The sequence below is a fragment of the Urocampus carinirostris genome, chromosome 9 (assembly GCF_059441175.1).
Source record: "Urocampus carinirostris isolate Australia breed hairy pipefish chromosome 9, RoL_Ucar_1.0, whole genome shotgun sequence".
Lineage (NCBI taxonomy): Eukaryota > Metazoa > Chordata > Actinopteri > Syngnathiformes > Syngnathidae > Urocampus > Urocampus carinirostris.
In genome coordinates this window covers 32,461,053-32,477,817 of record NC_142357.1, presented here as the reverse complement: position 1 = coordinate 32,477,817, position 16,765 = coordinate 32,461,053, and the positions used below count along the sequence as shown (strand labels likewise).

At 39.4% G+C, this 16,765-nt stretch overlaps 1 long non-coding RNA gene across 1 annotated transcript; it reads right to left on the bottom strand.

Annotated features, from left to right (window-relative positions):
- Window positions 1-3,820: 3,820 nt before the first annotated feature.
- On the bottom strand, window positions 3,821-15,039 carry LOC148360098 (uncharacterized). Its single transcript, XR_015851316.1, has 2 exons — window positions 14,883-15,039; window positions 3,821-4,008 (listed from the first exon to the last, which is right to left on the bottom strand). It is a non-coding gene; the product is annotated as an uncharacterized LOC148360098 (long non-coding RNA).
- Window positions 15,040-16,765: the final 1,726 nt, after the last annotated feature.

The window sequence follows — 16,765 nt, the reverse complement described above, 5'->3', positions numbered from 1 at the left end:
AAAAAAATAGACAAAATGATTTTATTTCTTTCTTTTCATTATTTCGTGAAGAATAAATAATAAAATAAATTAATGAAGTGGTAAAAGGACAAAGGACAGAAGACAGAAGGGGCTTTCCTGTGCTGAGTTTGAAGAAGGATCGTCGATACTAATCTTGTCCTTCGTGTGTTCTTGGAATTTCGGGTGAGGAGAATGTTGGTAAATTAAGAATCTGGAGATGAACTGCTTCTTAAGAAGTTTTTAATCTGCAGAATATATTCTGGAGACCACCTCAATACAAGTCGTTAATCGGACAATGTTAGCAATAGTTTTATACCTTTGAGGCAATGTATAGGCCAACAGGAAACTGCAACTTCAATTTTCTGCTTGCCACCGTTCGCACATTTTTGTATTATCAGCCAATTCTCAAAGTTTTAGTTTTGTTTTGTTTTTTTGAGGCGTTGCATAGGCTAACAGGAAACTGCAACTTTAATTTTCTGCTTGCCACCGTTCGCACATTTTTGTGTTATCAGCCAATTCTCAAAGTTTCAGGGTTTTTTTTTAGGTGTTGTATAGGTCAACAGGAAACCACAACTTCAATTTCCTGCCTGCCATCGTTCGCACAGTTTGGTGTTATCAGCCAGCCAGTGTTTTCTTTGTAATGAATACTTAAAATAAACCACAACCAAACTGAGTTTTGCTCCCGCTGCTTTTTTAATACGCATACTTGTATACTTCTACCATCTTGCAGTGCAGTATGAGTCGATAAATAAAGGAAATAGAAGGAGGAGGACATCTTGAAGCGCATCTTCTAAAAGTAAGTTAAACTCAACTTTATTTATCTTTATAGGGCATATTATTTCATAAATGATTATTCTTCAGTACAAAACAACACAGGTCACTTATACAAGCCTTAAACATACATTCCATACTTGCGAACTAATTCAACTTACAAACAATCGTCCGGATCGTCTCGTTCGTATGTAGGGCAGCGTTTGCATCAGTAGATTTTATTTTTTAGAGCGACAACAAAATGAAAATGATCAACTTAAGAATCTTCATTTTAACGAAATGCCATTCAAATTATTCCTTTATGAACGTCTAACATTCAATATTTTCAACTGCTATCAATAAACAGCAGCTTGCACACCCCAACGGAGCTTTATCGTCGACGGCGACTTTAATCGGGCATGTTTATGGACTGTACTCCCAAATCCATTCAATATGTGGACTGAGCAATTCGGGAAAAACACTGGTCTATGTGTAATGTAAGATCAAACATCAAACATTCCGGTTGTATCCACCAACTCTGTTTGTCCCCCCTCCCCTCCGAAGGAAAACAAAACCTACTTGCAACAAAGACAGTTAGTTCTTTTTTTCCTTTATCTCTTTGTTTCCTTATCCTCACTGTAAATGTGGCCCTGGAGTCGTCCAATTTCGTTGTCACAGCATATCCCATGTTGTAACAATGACAATAAAGGCATATTCTATTCTATTCTATTCTATTCTATTCTAAATTTTAGTCGGAGCCTTTTCGGGCAATTCCCTCCGGATTTGCACACGTCGACAGCACAGCTCCTGCTTATTTTTCGAGCGTGTCTTTGAGAGCCAGCACGTGTTCTGCTTGTTTGCTTCCATTTGACTTTGAGCGAGATAAGAAGCAGATCGGCCCCGACGGCGGATCGGCCCCGGGGCCGAAAGGCGGCGGAACGTAAGCCAAGGCGGTCGTGTGTTGTGTCTGCTGTCCTTCTCTCCTCTCTGCTTTCTTTCGCCCGAAGGGTCGCCTGTGTTGTTTTAAGGGCCCTCGTTTCAAGCGGTGGAGAATGTTCCCACTTACATTTGACATTTTATTCAACGCACTTTCTTCTCTCACACCTCAGCGTCGCCAAAATGCGCTGTCTGAAAAGCCCCGAAACAAAACAGACCTTCATTTCGTCATGATCGGCTCTCGTCGGGGAGCTCCGCAGGAGTTTCGTCATCGGGCCTGAAAGATCCTCAGAGTCCTGAAGTACGTTGGAAGATAGAATGAATTGCTAATAAGGGAAGTGGAATTAAAGGAGGGCGATAAAGTAGGATGAAAGCAAAGGATGTAGGGATAAAGTGTGAAAAAAGGGAGGACAGGAAGAAAGAAAAAAGGGCTCTCCCCATAGGGGGCATTGTGTTAAAGGGCATATTTTTCGAAGCTTGTTCTATTTCTGTGTTTAACACTACACAGGGCGCACTGCACGATAGGGTGCAGGGTGGCCTCTTGTGGCTGCTACTGTTGTGCCTATATTTTACTCCCTTTGTATAAGAAAGAAAGAAAGAAAGAAAGAAAGAAAGAAAGAAAGAAAGAAAGAAAGAAAGAAAGAAAGAAAGAAAGAAAGAAAGAAAGAAAGAAAGAAAGAAGGAAGAAAAGGAGGAGAGAGTGGATAAAAGGAACAAAGAAAGGAAGAAAAGACAGAAATATGGAACAGGAGGAAGCAAGCAAGGAAGGAAGGTACAAATTAAGGAAAAAAGAAGGAAAACAAACAAACAAAAAAAAAACAATTTGAAATTAATAATAAATGAATGAACAAACTACTGTTTCTTCAGGACCATAAGGCGCACATTAAAGTCTCAGAATGAATTGCTAAAAGAAAGTGGAAATAAAGGAAGGTAGCAAAGTAGGATGAAGCAAAGGACAGGAAAAAAGTGTAAGGATAAATTGTGATAAAAGGAAGGAAAGAAGGAAGGACATAAAGAAGGAAAGAAGGGGAGAGGGAGGATGGAAAGAAGGTTAGAGAAATGGAACGAAGAAATGAAGGAAAGACAGAACAGAAGAAAGGATGAGAGGAAGGAAGCAAGGAAGAAAGGAACAAATTATTTAAGAAAGGAAGGAAGGAAGGCAAGTACAAATTAAATGAGGAAAAAAGAAAGGAAAGAAACAAAAAAAAGCAATACGATTAAAAATATTATAATAATAATCGAAGGAACAAACTACTGTATATTCAGGACCATAAGGTGCACATTAAAGCCTCTGAAAAAATGCTAAAAAGTAAAGTGGAAATAAAGACAACTAAGCAGGATGAAGCAAAGGAAAGGAAAAGTAATCAATACTTAAATAAACCACAACCAAACTCAGTTTTGAAGAAAGAAAGAATGAATTCGAGTAAACGAACAGAAAAAGAACTGAAAAAGAACTGAATGAAGGTATGAAGGATTGCAGAACAAAAAATGAAGAGAAAAATAAAACAAGGAATAAACACAGCAGGGAAAGAAAGCATAATGAAGGTTTTAGCGAAGAAAGAATGAACAAAAAAAAGAAAGAATTGAAATTTCTAGAAAGGAAGGAGGGCTGGATCTATGTTTTAGCAAAAAAGAAAGGAAAAAAAATAAATAAACTCATCCACCAACAGGGTTGGGTAGGGTTACTTTAACTTGATTACTTTCAATTACTTTGGGATTACTCCAATACCAAATATGCAAATAAAAGACAAAAGAAACTAAATATGATGAGTCACAACACGTGGTAAGCTTTCTCTCCTGGCTTTGATCTCTTTGATCTCCGGCAAAACAAACATAAACAAAATGAAAATAAATCCAAACAGCTTAGCATATTTGGTATTGGAGTAATCCAAAAGTAATTGAAAGTAATCAAGTTAAGGAACCCTACCCAACCCTGTCCACCAATCAAATCAACATAAGCATCATTCCGACTTCCTCGTAGACGTAACAAACGACAGTTACAATTTCCCGACATTTGTGTTTTTCTTCTTTGCGAGGGTGGGGGGCGCTGTCCCCCATCATGGCCCCGCCCATCTGAAGAGGGCGTTGACCTTCTTGTCAAGGACGCAGATGGGAATTAGGAAAAGTGGACCTGTTTGGACAATTACTCCAATTACTTTAATATCTCGCAAAGACAAAAAGGACGGCTGCGAGCGGGGAGGAAATATTTATTTGACACGTCGACTGTCGGATCGAATTTCCACCGCCATCGCGGCCGTGACGGGAAAAACTGTCTTTGGGCTTGTGATGTCGTCTACGGTGTCAGCCAATGGAGGAACCCGCCTGCAGAAAGACATCGATACATTCATAAATACGTATAAATAAATGCACACTTTCTCATCTCATCTCATCAGCTGCACCACTTATCCTCAGTAGGGTCGCGGGGGTGCTGGAGCCCATCCCAACAATCATCGGGCAGTGGGCAGGGGACACCCCGAACTGGTTGCCAGCCAGTCGCAGGGCACACAGGGACAGACAATTCACTCGCTCATTCACACCTAGGGACAATTTGGACCGGCCAATTCACCTGAAATGCATGTTTTTGGAATGTGGGAGGAAACCGGAGTGCCCGGAAGAAACCCACGCAAGCACGGGGAGAACATACAAACTCCGCACAGGAAGTCTGGAGCTGGATTTGAACCCACGCAGGAGGTTCCCAAGACATGAACTGTGCCGCACATGCGCTAACCTGCACACTTTAATAACTCACAAAATATATGGCAGAAACTCAATAACATTATTTATGCATATTGAAATTTATTTTGTCATGTATTTATTTCAGTATTTTTTGCATATTTTATTGTGTATTTGTGTATTTATTTGCAGGGTTGGGTAGGGTTACTTTAACTGGATTACTTTCAATTACATTTGGATTACTCCAATACCAAATATGCTAATAAAAGACAAAATAAACTAAATATGAATAACATGATGACTCACAACACGTGGTAAGCTTTCTCTCCTGGCTTTGATCTCTTTCATCTCCGGCAAAACTAACATAAAATGCGACAGAAACAAAATGAAAATAAATCCAAAACGCTTGCCAACATCATTTTTGCCGTTCCATGTGTTCCGTTACTCCCCAAGCCTGCACAACATTTTGTAATTGTATTCATATTTAGTTTCTTTTGTGTTTTATTAGCATATTTGGTATTGGAGTAATCCAAAAGTAATTGAAAGTAATCCAGTTAAAGTGACCCTACCCAACCCTGTTGATTACTGTGAAACGAATGGCTATAGGTAAAAAACTCATTTGAATGACAATTTGCTGTGACAAAATACAGGTCGAAACACACAAAATACAAAAAAAATCCATGACAAAAAACTCAATACGGGTTAAGATACATGACAAAAGAACCGACAAAATAAAAATCGAAATAGAAGTACAAAATACACGCCGATAAAAGAAACTACACGACAAAATTCATGACTAAATACATGCCAAAATACATAGATAGATAGATAGATAGATAGATAGATAGATAGATAGATAGATAGATAGATAGATAGATAGATAGATAGATAGATAGATAGATAGATAGATAGAGACTTTATTCATCCCCGCAGGGAAATTCACATTTCCAGCAGCATCCCTTCGCTGAGAACAATATAATAATAAAGCAAAAGGAATACAAAATACAAATACCCAATGTGACGTGCTAATACCCACTGTAGCGTGTTCTATAGAGTATTTAAAATGTGCTACATAAAATACACACTGCAATAAAAGTACGTTAATATGCAATGTAGTGTGTGTCGTTTAATGTGGGCCTTTACTCCACTGGGTGGAGTTAAAGAGCCTCAGGAAGAAAATATCTCTTCAGTCTGTCCGTGGTACAAGACAGTGACAGCAGTCTGTCGCTGAAGCTGCTCTTCTGTCTGGTTATAATGATAAAATACACGAAAATACACGATGAATTGCATGACAAGACACGAGGTAAATACAAAATGAAATACATAAATAAATAAACGGTAAAATACACAACAAAATATGTGACAAAATAAACGAAAAAATACACAACAGAATACCCGAAAAATACAGGACAGAATGCGTTACAAAGTAAGTGCTAAAAACACAATAAAATACATAAATAAATAAACGATAAAATACAAAACAAAATATATGACAAGATAAACAAACAAATACACAACAAAATACCTGAAAAATACAGGACAGAATGCATGACAAAAAGTCTCATCTCATCTCATCTCATTAAAATACATTAAAAAACAATAAAATATACAACAAAATACATGAAAAATACATGCCCAAATAAGTGATAAAAACACAATAAAATACATAAATAAATAAACGATAAAATACACAACAAAATATGTGACAAGATAAACAAACAAATACACGACAAAATACCTGAAAAACACAGGACAGAATGCATGACAAAAAGTAAGTGATAAAATTAAAATACATGAATAAACGATAAAATATACAACAAAATACATGAAAAATACATGCCCAAATAAGTGATGAAAACACAATAAAATACATAAATAAATAAACGATAAAATACACGACAAAATAAACGACAAAATACACGACAGAATATCCAAAAAATACAGGACAGAATGCATGACAAAGTAAGTGATAAAAACACAATAAAATACATAAACAAATGATAAAATACACAACAAAATACACGACAAAACACAGGAAAAAATACATGCCCAAATAAATGATAAAAACACAATAAAATACATAAATAGACTATACTAAACTATTAAATACACAACAAAATATGTGACAAGATAAATGACAAAATACACGACAGAATATCTGAAAAATCCAGGACAGAATACATGACAAAATAAGTGATAAAAACACAATAAAATACATGGATAAATGATAGAATACACAAAAAAATACACGAATAAGTACAAGCCCAAATAAATGAGAAAAAGACGTTTAATTACAGGACAGAATGCATGACAAAATAAGTGATAAAAACACTGTAAAATACATAAATAAATGATAAAATACACAACAAAATACAAGACAAAATACACGAAAAAATACATGCCCAAATAAATGATAAAAACACAATAAAATACATAAATAAATAAATACACAACAAAATATGTGACAAGATAAACGACAAAATACACGAAAAATACAGGACAGAATGCATGACAAAATAAGTGATAAAAACACAATAAAATACATAAATAAATGATAAAATACACAACAAAATATGTGGCAAAAATAAAGGACAAAATAAACAACGAGGACACTACAAAATACACCAAAAAATAAATACGGAGAAAATTGAGAAAACAAATGGCAAAATCCATAAACATATGTATACATTTAATCTATATCATATATTTAAGTATTACATGATTTATCCATGTTTTTGTTTATTTATGCGGCATTTATTAGTAGTTACTTATGTATTAATACATTTATTTCGACATATGAGAAGATCGGTCCTCCATTGCTCTATTCCGTCTGTTTACTTTTACATTTTATTTAAAAAAAAGCAGAAAAAAGAAAACCCTCAAACATAAGCACCTGTTTGACCTTTTTGAGGAGGGGGGCGGGTTGGGTTTATGACCCCCCAACCCCAACCCTGAAATGGACACCGACTAATAGAGAGCCATCTGCAAAATTGCAATTGAACGCAACACGGCACTCTGTGTAAGCGGGCAGGATTTAGCCGGACGCTCCAATGACAAGTTAATTTGCGTTTTGGGTTTTTCGAAACTTGGCCCTCATTAATGAAAATTGCTCAAGAAGAAGAAAAAGGTGACACATGTCCGACTTTTCGTAATTGGAGGCGCACTTTTTTTTTTTCACAAGGACAAATTCAAAGTGGCGGCGCTTTTAGGACAAAAGCCTAACTTTATTCGCAAACATATTACAAATACGTAAAATATAATATATTTTAAATTTTGAAATTTCCATTGTAGGTGCATGTCCACTGTGAGAGAGATAAACTAAAAAGAAAAATCCAGAAGTCACAATACATTTTTTTAACAATTTATGTGTCTGATACACCTGAAAATAAGTATTTGAACACTTGTGTATCATCTAGAATACACGGCCCTAGTCATCCTCTCTTTAATGCTGTGCACTCGTTCTGTCCCAAGTGCAGCTAACGACCTCAAACAAGTCCATCTGATACATGGAGTAGAGGTGGACTTCTAATAGGCGGGCTAAAAGGTCTTTCAGGGTCAGAATTCTAGATGATACACGGGTATACTTATATGTAGCTGTATCACACAAATAAATTGTTAAAAAAATCACGATTTGTGATTTCTGGATTTTTCTTTTTAGTTTATCCCTCTCACAGTATACCACATTCTTATTAGACCGATCCCCTAATCTTGAGAACTCCTCAATACCGATATCACTTAAAATGTGATTATTACGTATGGTTTCCTTCTCTTCGCAGGAAAAAATAACTGATTTTTAACAAAACACCTTTTATTTTTCCCCCTGATATATTATTTTAATGGAACTTTACGATGTATTTATTTTTCTAATTAATAATTTTTAAATGATCACTGGGAAGGTCCGATACCTTAAAGCAGGGGTGTCAAACTCATTTTAACTCGGGGGCCACAAGATAGAACAAACATTCTCTCGGGGGCCTGACCTGTAGACTAGAGAGAAAGAAAGAAAGAAAAAAAGAAAGAAAGAAAGAAAGAAAGAAAGAAAGAAAGAAAGAAAGAAAGAAAGAAAGAAAGAAAGAAGAGAAAGAAAGTGAGAGAAAAGTAGAGATGGTGGGACAAAGAAAGGGAGAAACAGACAGAGAGGGAGAGAGCATGAGAAACAAGAGATAAAAAGCAAAATAGTGAGAGAGGAGAAACGAGAGAGAAAGAATGAAAGAGGGATCAAGAGAGAAGGGGAGAAAGAGAGAAGGGGGAAGCAAGAAAGAAAGAAAGGAAGGAAGGAAGGAAGGAAGGAAGGAAGGAAGGAAGAAAGGAAGGAAGGAAGGAAGGAAGGAAGAAAGGAAGGAAGGAAGGAAGGAAGGAAGGAAGGAAGGAAGGAAGGAAGGAAGGAGAGAAAGGACAGAAAGAAGGAAGAAAAGGAGGAGAAAGCAAGAGAGAGAGGGGGAAAGATGAAAGAGAGAGCAAAAGAAGGTAAAAAGACACAGAGAGAAAGAGACAAAAAGAGGAACAAAACAAGAAAAAGAGAGACAGGGTGAAAGAGAGAGGGATAGAGAGTGAGAGAAAAGGGAGGAAGCAAGAGTTAGAAATAAATAAAAGTACAGCATTTATGTGAGGCACCTGGCTTTGGCAACATCAATGATATATTTCAACCTGCAGCTCATTTTTCTCTTGCACTTCTCTGAGCGTTGTCTCGCGAGCCGGATTCAATCCCTTAGCGGGCCTGATCCTGCTCGCGGGCCGCCGGTTTGACACCCCTGCCTTAAAGGGACAGTTGCAGTGTTTTTCTGAGCTTCTTTCAGGAAAAAACATTAATTATTTTGAAATGATAAGCAAAATAAAATGAACAGGAAATTAATACAGACATTTTAAAAATACTCAGAGGTCAAGAAATTTGTGTTAATTTTAAATAACATGAGCCTCGCCAGGAGGGAGCTGACATAATTGTCCGCCATCTTTGTGGTAAGGGTACTCAAAAGGACCAAAAAAAAAACCCACCGCAAAAGACTTCGAAGAAAACCGGTGCAATTTGATCACTTTGAGTCTCCGTAGTTTCCTCTTAAAGCTTGTTTTCAGTTGTGCTGCACAGTACAGCGACATCTAGTGGTCATATATTACACATTGTCCATTTAATCTTAGACTAGTTTGATAAATCCAGACATTTTTGCCAAGGAATAGGAAAGTATTATTTAGAACTTGATCTAGTGTTCAAATAATACACACTGTCCCATACTTGCCCACCCTAAAAAGCCGTATATTTTTTGGCCTTCTCTATTTTACATGCAAACACAATTTGTCTCCAGAATATTAAAAATTAATTAAAGAATAAAAACGTACTTGTTTAAAACCGGAAAAGGTTTTTACTACTTTTTACCAAAACAAAAATCGTTGGAGCAGTTTATATCCGCACAAAGACTTTGGAAATTGGTAGTCGTAACGTGTAAAACAGTAGTGTTGGCAAGGACGCTGTCCCTTTAAAAATAGCTGGTATCAGCACCAATACTCATCACTTTCGATCGGTATTCTCTGATACCTTGTAAATCTATCCATCTATCTATCTGCCCTGGTCATATCCCTCGAGAGGGGTGACCGACAGCAAGACAAACACATACAAAAACAAAGGGGAAAAAAAGGGGAAAAGTAGCAAAAACACACACAGAAAATTTTAGGGGGGACCATGGCCAACCCAAAATGCCCAAACACCCAAACAATTTAAGCACCTCGGCACCCAAGTTGGTCATGCTTTCGTCCCTCCAGATGAAACGGGACACGAGAAAGCGGCCATGTCACTCAGGTTAAGGGTGACACAACACACTCTTCTGTTCAACAGCAGGGCCCGACAGCTTTCACTGGTTTACCCCAGCCGTATCATAGAACATGTCCAAACATCCCACTATACTTTCAGAACATCTCTCCACTCATTCTTAGACCTTCGTCCCCTCGGATGAAACGGGACACAAGAAGGCGGCCATGTCATTCAGGTCAGGGTGACACAACACACTCTTCTGTTAGACAACAGGGCCCGACAGCTTTCACTGGTTTACCCCTGCCGCATCATAGACATGTCCAAACATGCCACTATACTTTCAGAACATCTCTCCACTCATTCCTAGACTTTCGTCCCCTCGGATGAAACGGGACACAAGAAGGCGGCCATGTCATTCAGGTCAGGGTAACACAACACACTCTTTTGTTAGACAACAGGGCCCGACAGCTTTCACTGGTTTACCCCTGCCGTATCATAGAACATGTCCAAACATGCCACTATACTTTCAGAACATCTCTCCACTCATTCCTAGACTTTCGTCCCCTCGGATGAAACGGGACACAAGAAGGCGGCCATGTCACTCAGGTCAGGGTGACACAACACACTCTTCTGTTCAACAGCAGGGCCCGACAGCTTTCACTGGTTTACCCCTGCCGCATCATAGAACGTGTCCAAACATCCCACTATCTTTTCACAACACCTCTCCACTCATTCCTATCACCAACAAGAGCTCAAGATTTAGACCTCTTTCCTGCAGAGCACTCATAAACACCATCCCTCCACCTCAATCGCGGCCTTCCTCTTGGTCTCCCTCCATTTACTACTGCACCTTGTAAAAACGATCTAATAATTGAATAAATATGTGCGTGTGTGCCGACCTTGTACACCATGTTCCTAATTCCCCGGTAAAGACAGACAGCCTTCAAGCTGATTTCAAAGTCAAAGTCATCGGCAAAGCGACGAAGGCCGAGCTCAGGATTTGAACCCGAAACCGTCGGGGCACGGCCGGCCCCCGTAATTGATGGTAGGGATCCCGAAAGGCCACGACTCCTGTCAGATCAGCCTCAAAGAAGGCGTGCCAGGGACACATCCTGCGGGCAATATCCACTAATTTGCTGCGTTTAAACATTTCCTGCTTGGAAGAACTTAAAGAGCGAGGGTGGGGGGGTGCAGGGCAGGGGCCACAATCACATGAACAATAGGCCCCAGGACCCACCGGCCCCCGAGACCCTCGCTACGAATCAGACTGTTGCTAACCTCTAACCGAACGTGGCATTCAAACTGAAACAGATGGCAGCGAATGCACCTGCATGCTTGGCAAAAACTGACGGGATCTTAATATTTTTGTCTTGTCTTAAATGGATTTGAAACCGTAACGCTTATTTTGAAATTAAACCTTTTGCCTTGAAAATCTTCGTGATCCAATACAAACTCTAGCCTTTGAACCTTTCAATTTGAAGTCCAAGTCTTGCTTAATACCTTTACGCTTGTTTGAAACACCGACCCTACTTCCAGACCCTGATGCCGGTTTACTACTCTAAAACTGTTTGGTTGAAAACAATCCAGATATAGAAACCCAAATGTAAAAAACATAACATGTTATTTAAGCACTTAGTGTTATGGGAGGCCTTAGAGCACATGTGTTAAACAGGCAGCCCACGGGCCAGATCAGGCCCGCTAAGGGATAGAATCCGGCCCGCGGGACAACACTCAGAGAAGCGCAAGAGACAAACAAGCTGCAGGTTGAAATATGTCCACTTGATGTTGCCAAAGAAAGGTGCCTCGAACAAAGACACTGTGCTTGTATTTCTTTTTCTTTTTCCCTCTCTCTCTCCCTCTTTTCCACCCCTTTCCTCCCATTCTCTGTCTCTGTCTCTTTCACTCTCTGTGTCTCTCTTTTTCTCTTCCTTTGTTGCTCTTTGTCTTTTTCTCTCTCTCTGTGTCTTTTTAACTTCTTTTGCTCTAACTTCCTTTTTTCCTTTTCTCTCTTTCTCTCTTCCTACCCTTCGCGCTTTCTTTTCTCCCTTCTCTCCTTCTGTCTTTCTATTTCTCTTTGGATTTCTTTAAAGTCATTGGCGCCTCTTAGTGTAAGCATTTAGAAAAAAAGAAAACAACAACAACATCCATCAATTATCTGCACCATTTTTTCTCACTAGGCGGCGCAGCATTCTTTAGGGCACAGGTGTCAAACAGACGGCCCGCGGGCCAGATCAGGCCCGCTAAGGGATAGAATCCGGCACTCAGAGAAGCACAGGAGAAAAACAAGCTGCAGGTTGAAATATGTCAACTTGATGTTGCCAAAGCCAGGTGCCTCTCACAAAGAAACTGTACTTGTATTTATTTCTCTCTCTCTCTCTCACTCTCTCTCTCTCTTTTCCACCCCTTTTCTCCCACTCTGTCTCTGTCTCTTTCACTCTCTGTGTCTCTCTTTTTCTCTTCCTTTGTTGCTCTTTGTCTCTTTCTCTCTCTGTGTCTTTTTAACTTATTTTGCTTTAACTTCCTTTTTTCCTTTCCTCTCTTTTCTCTTTCTCTCTTCCTACCCTTCGCACTTTCCTTTCTCTTTTCTCTCCTTCTGTCTTTCTATTTCTCTTTGGATTTCTTTCTTCCGCTCCCTTTCTTTTCCCCCTCTCTCACGCGTTTTCATCTTTTGTTTCTCACGCTCTCTCTTTTTCTTTCTTTGTCCCGCCTTTTCTCCTTTTTCCTCCCTCTTTTTCTTATTTCTTTATCTCTCTTTTTCTTTCTCTTTTAGCTACTAGTCCGGCCCCCGACAGAATGTTTGTTCTATCGTGTGGCCCCCGAGTTAAAATGAGTTTGACACCCCTGTCTTAGAGGATGGAAATTAAATGTTTGCAAACATATATATTTTTTGGCCCCTTCTCAAGGGTTTGTAGTTTTCTCGTGCTGAGGTTTTGAGTTTTTCCTTGCCTGCCTGTTGGTTTAAGATCACGGGATGGTGTCATTGTAACCTGTGCAGTCCTTTGAGACAGTTTGTGATTGAGGGCGTCACAAAAAAACGTGACTTGACTCAACTTGACTACAGACGCTCCCCTACTCACGACCATTCGACTTACAAAAAAACGGTAGATACGAACATTTATTTCGGGATGTTGAAAACTATCCGGACATTACTTTAAGTTAGATTTTCTATTGTGTGCACCTTTTCCCAGTACAGGACAGCATTGTAGTGCTTCTTTCCGCCACTACCGTTGTGTGGCGCTGTGAGAGGTCCCCCAGCATCCAGCCCGAAGAAGAAATCCGCTTCCTCTTTGCAGTTCATGTGTAAACATTCTATACTGTATCTCCAGAACTTTGACATTTTTTATTGTTTAATATCTCCTGAATCCATTCAAAATGGTTGGTGTAAAGTGAAAAAAAGAGGCGAGCCGTTTCTTTTGAAATGAAAGCGGAATAAGAAAGTTTGATGCGGTTGAGAAAATGGTTGGATCATTTTTTTTCGGTCACTTTTTACCACGGAGGAGGAAGTCACCTAACTCTTGAAGCTCATCTTCCAAAAGTAAGTTAAACTTAATTTTATTTATGTCAGGACCAGAACGGAAACAGGACCCACTTGCGTGACAATTACCACAAGTTTTATTGAAATAGAGAGGAAGGGCTGCGCCCGAGATCCTGTGTTCGCTGGCAGCGGGAAGCAAGTTGCTCTCGTACTCGGATTGTGATCCGAACGCGGAAGTGGATCTTCCGTAGCCAGCGATGGCTGTGTCAAGGGCGGAAAACTGGTCGGTAGCCGGGATGGGAGAGTAAGACGTAGTCGGGGTCGGAAACGAGTCGAAAGCCGGAACGGGAGAGCAGATGTGGTCGGGATCAAAAACTGATCGGAATTCAGGACAGGAGAGCAGACGTGGTCAGGATCAAAACAGGACGTAGCGGGTGACAAACAGGAGCAAAAAACAGGACAGGTGTGAGTTAGGGTCGAAAATAGGCTTGCTTAGTATACACGGAGATTTGGAGACGAACTGACAACAGGGGATTGACAGGACTGGGTTCAAATACTGGCAAGGAGCCAATCAGAACCCGCGGCAGCTGGCGCCAAATGAGCGGGCACAGATGAATCACATCAGTAATCATGACAAACGTTAATGTTGCATTCAATGTCTTCGGTAAAGTAGGAATTTCCGTATTCTCGTGCACGTAGATGCCTTTAGCGTCGTTTACATAATTATTTGACAAGCTGAACCATAAGCTGAGCCACTCCATTTTGGTCATTGGTGACACATAAGTAATCATGACAAATTATCTTTCTATAGAGCATATTATTTTATGAAATGTTTATGTTTGGTACAAAACAATAAAGGTTACTTATACAAGCCCTAAACATACGTATATAAACCCTAAACATACAAAATAGTACTGAAGCAACTCACGAACAAATTCAAATCTCGTTCGTAAGTAGGGCAGCGTCTGTACAGTGGAACCTCGGTTCTCGACCATAATCCGTTCCATTTCTTTGTGCGAAAACCGATTTGTACGATCACCGAAGTCGTTTTTTCCCATTAAAAGTAATGTAAAATTGTTTTAATCCGTTCCAACACCCTAAATGTTTACCACGAAAGAAAACATGAAGCTAACCCAGGCTAATCGTACGTTCGCGTTAGCGTAATCTTCCGTCCGAAAGATTACACTAACATGAACGTGTAAAAATAAAAAAATCAGGTCGTTTACACGTCATTTAGCACCGGGGTCTCCACAACAAGTGGTGAGCGGTTAAAAGATAAAGAAAAGAATTATGAGTAGGATTTCTTACCTTAGCGGTTGTCTGCAGAAGCCATGCTGTATTCCTGAAAGAAGGGAAACTCGCACACCTTCTTCATATTTTGCTCTTATTTCTTTCTTAAATGCAATAGTTGTACGCACTATTCCTCTTTTTTCACCTGTAGCAACTTTGCTGCTTGCACCGGCCTTCTTCCGAGGCATAATTAGGGGTTAAAACACTCCCTTCACCGCTTTTGAAAAACGAAAACAGAAAAGGAGTGCGCGTTGCCGTGACAACAGTTCTTCACGAGGGGCGGGGGCAATCTACACTCGTACGCCGCTCAGCATCGCCCCCTAGCGTACCGAAACGAAACGAACGAAAAGCGAAGCAAGAATTTCTCGAATTTTTTGGTCGATAACCGATTTGTTCGAACTGAGAGGCGTTCGAAAACCGAGGTTCCACTGTACTTTGAATCCTAAGATTTTGTTTTCAGAAATTCTGGTTTGAGACGTGAACCAAAAGGTAGGAATACAGTCCTTATACAATCATTTATAAATGTAATTCAGAAGATGATTACAAAACATTCTTGCACAAATCCTATTTTAAATAAATTACCTATTCAAAAACACCACAAAATTTTGGGTCAATATTAAAACTGCTAACAACCACCTGCTAATATTTTTCTTTTAAGCTCTTCGACCGAGTATTTCTTTTTCAATAAATAAAACCCACAAAGATATTGTCGTCCTCACCAGGCGGCCATTGTGCGTCCGTCTCGGCGCCGGAGGGTGTCACGAAACAATCGGCGAAATTGTTTGCCGTCAAAAAACGTTTTCTGAAGCCACAAAAGAAGCCGGACCGACCGGTCGGGGAGTCGGATGGCGCTTTGTGGTCGTGTTAACAAACGTTTCTATAATTGCGCGTGAAGCATTTTTTGTTTGTGTTTTTGATGTCCTTGTATTGACTCAAAGAGTTCTCGTTTTACTCCGCTTTGATGATTAGCAGCCGGAGGCGGTTATCCAATAAAAAATGAGCTAAAGGCAAATATCTGTTTAATGAGATTGTCTATGATGTCTTTGTTCGAGCTCTGCGGCGGTCGGATTTAATTTATTGGCTCGGACTTGCCACCTTCAACATTTTTAGATCATTTCCAATGCAAGCGGGCTAGAGATGATGCATTTTTTACAGTATGAACGAGTTAGTCTTGAGTATCAATGCCAGGTATTGGTAATGGCACGAATAATAGCCTTTTAAAGCTATTGTTAACTCGCAGTGGTAGCGGATACCAGTAATAGTTACATATTTTTAGTGTCTTAAATAACGTGTGCCCGTTATTTTTTTTTTCCTAATCAAACATTTTCTTTATTCGGATTTCAAAATCTTCATTCGGTTTGGAAATTTCAGAATTTCGGTTCTTTTGGCATTTTGCATACTCGGCAGCCAATCAGAAGCCTGCATCGAATAACTTCGTGGTTCCGGACTTTCCCGAGCGTTATAAGGTCGTGCGTTTGCTTATCATTTTCCAAAGTAGACGCACAGAGAACACAAGAAAAATAAATAAGTGGTGAGGAATCAAGCCAAAACCTCAGCCCCAGAAGAAATATTCAAAAGAAGGGAACAACGTTTATGACGCTCCAAAACGTCAAGGTATTTTTTTTTTTCCAAATCAAACATTTTCTTTATTCGGATTTCGAAATCTTCGTTCGGTTAGGAAATTTCTGAATTTTGGTTCGTTTGGCAATTTGCATACTCGGCAGCTGATCAGAAGCCTGCATCGAATAACTTCATGCTTCCGGACTTTCCCGAGCGTTATAAGGTCGTGCGTTTGCTTATCATTTTCCAAAGTAGACGCACAGAGAACACAAGAAAAATAAATAAGTGGTGAGGAATCAAGCCAAAACCTCAGCCCCAGAAGAAATATTCAAAAGAAGGGA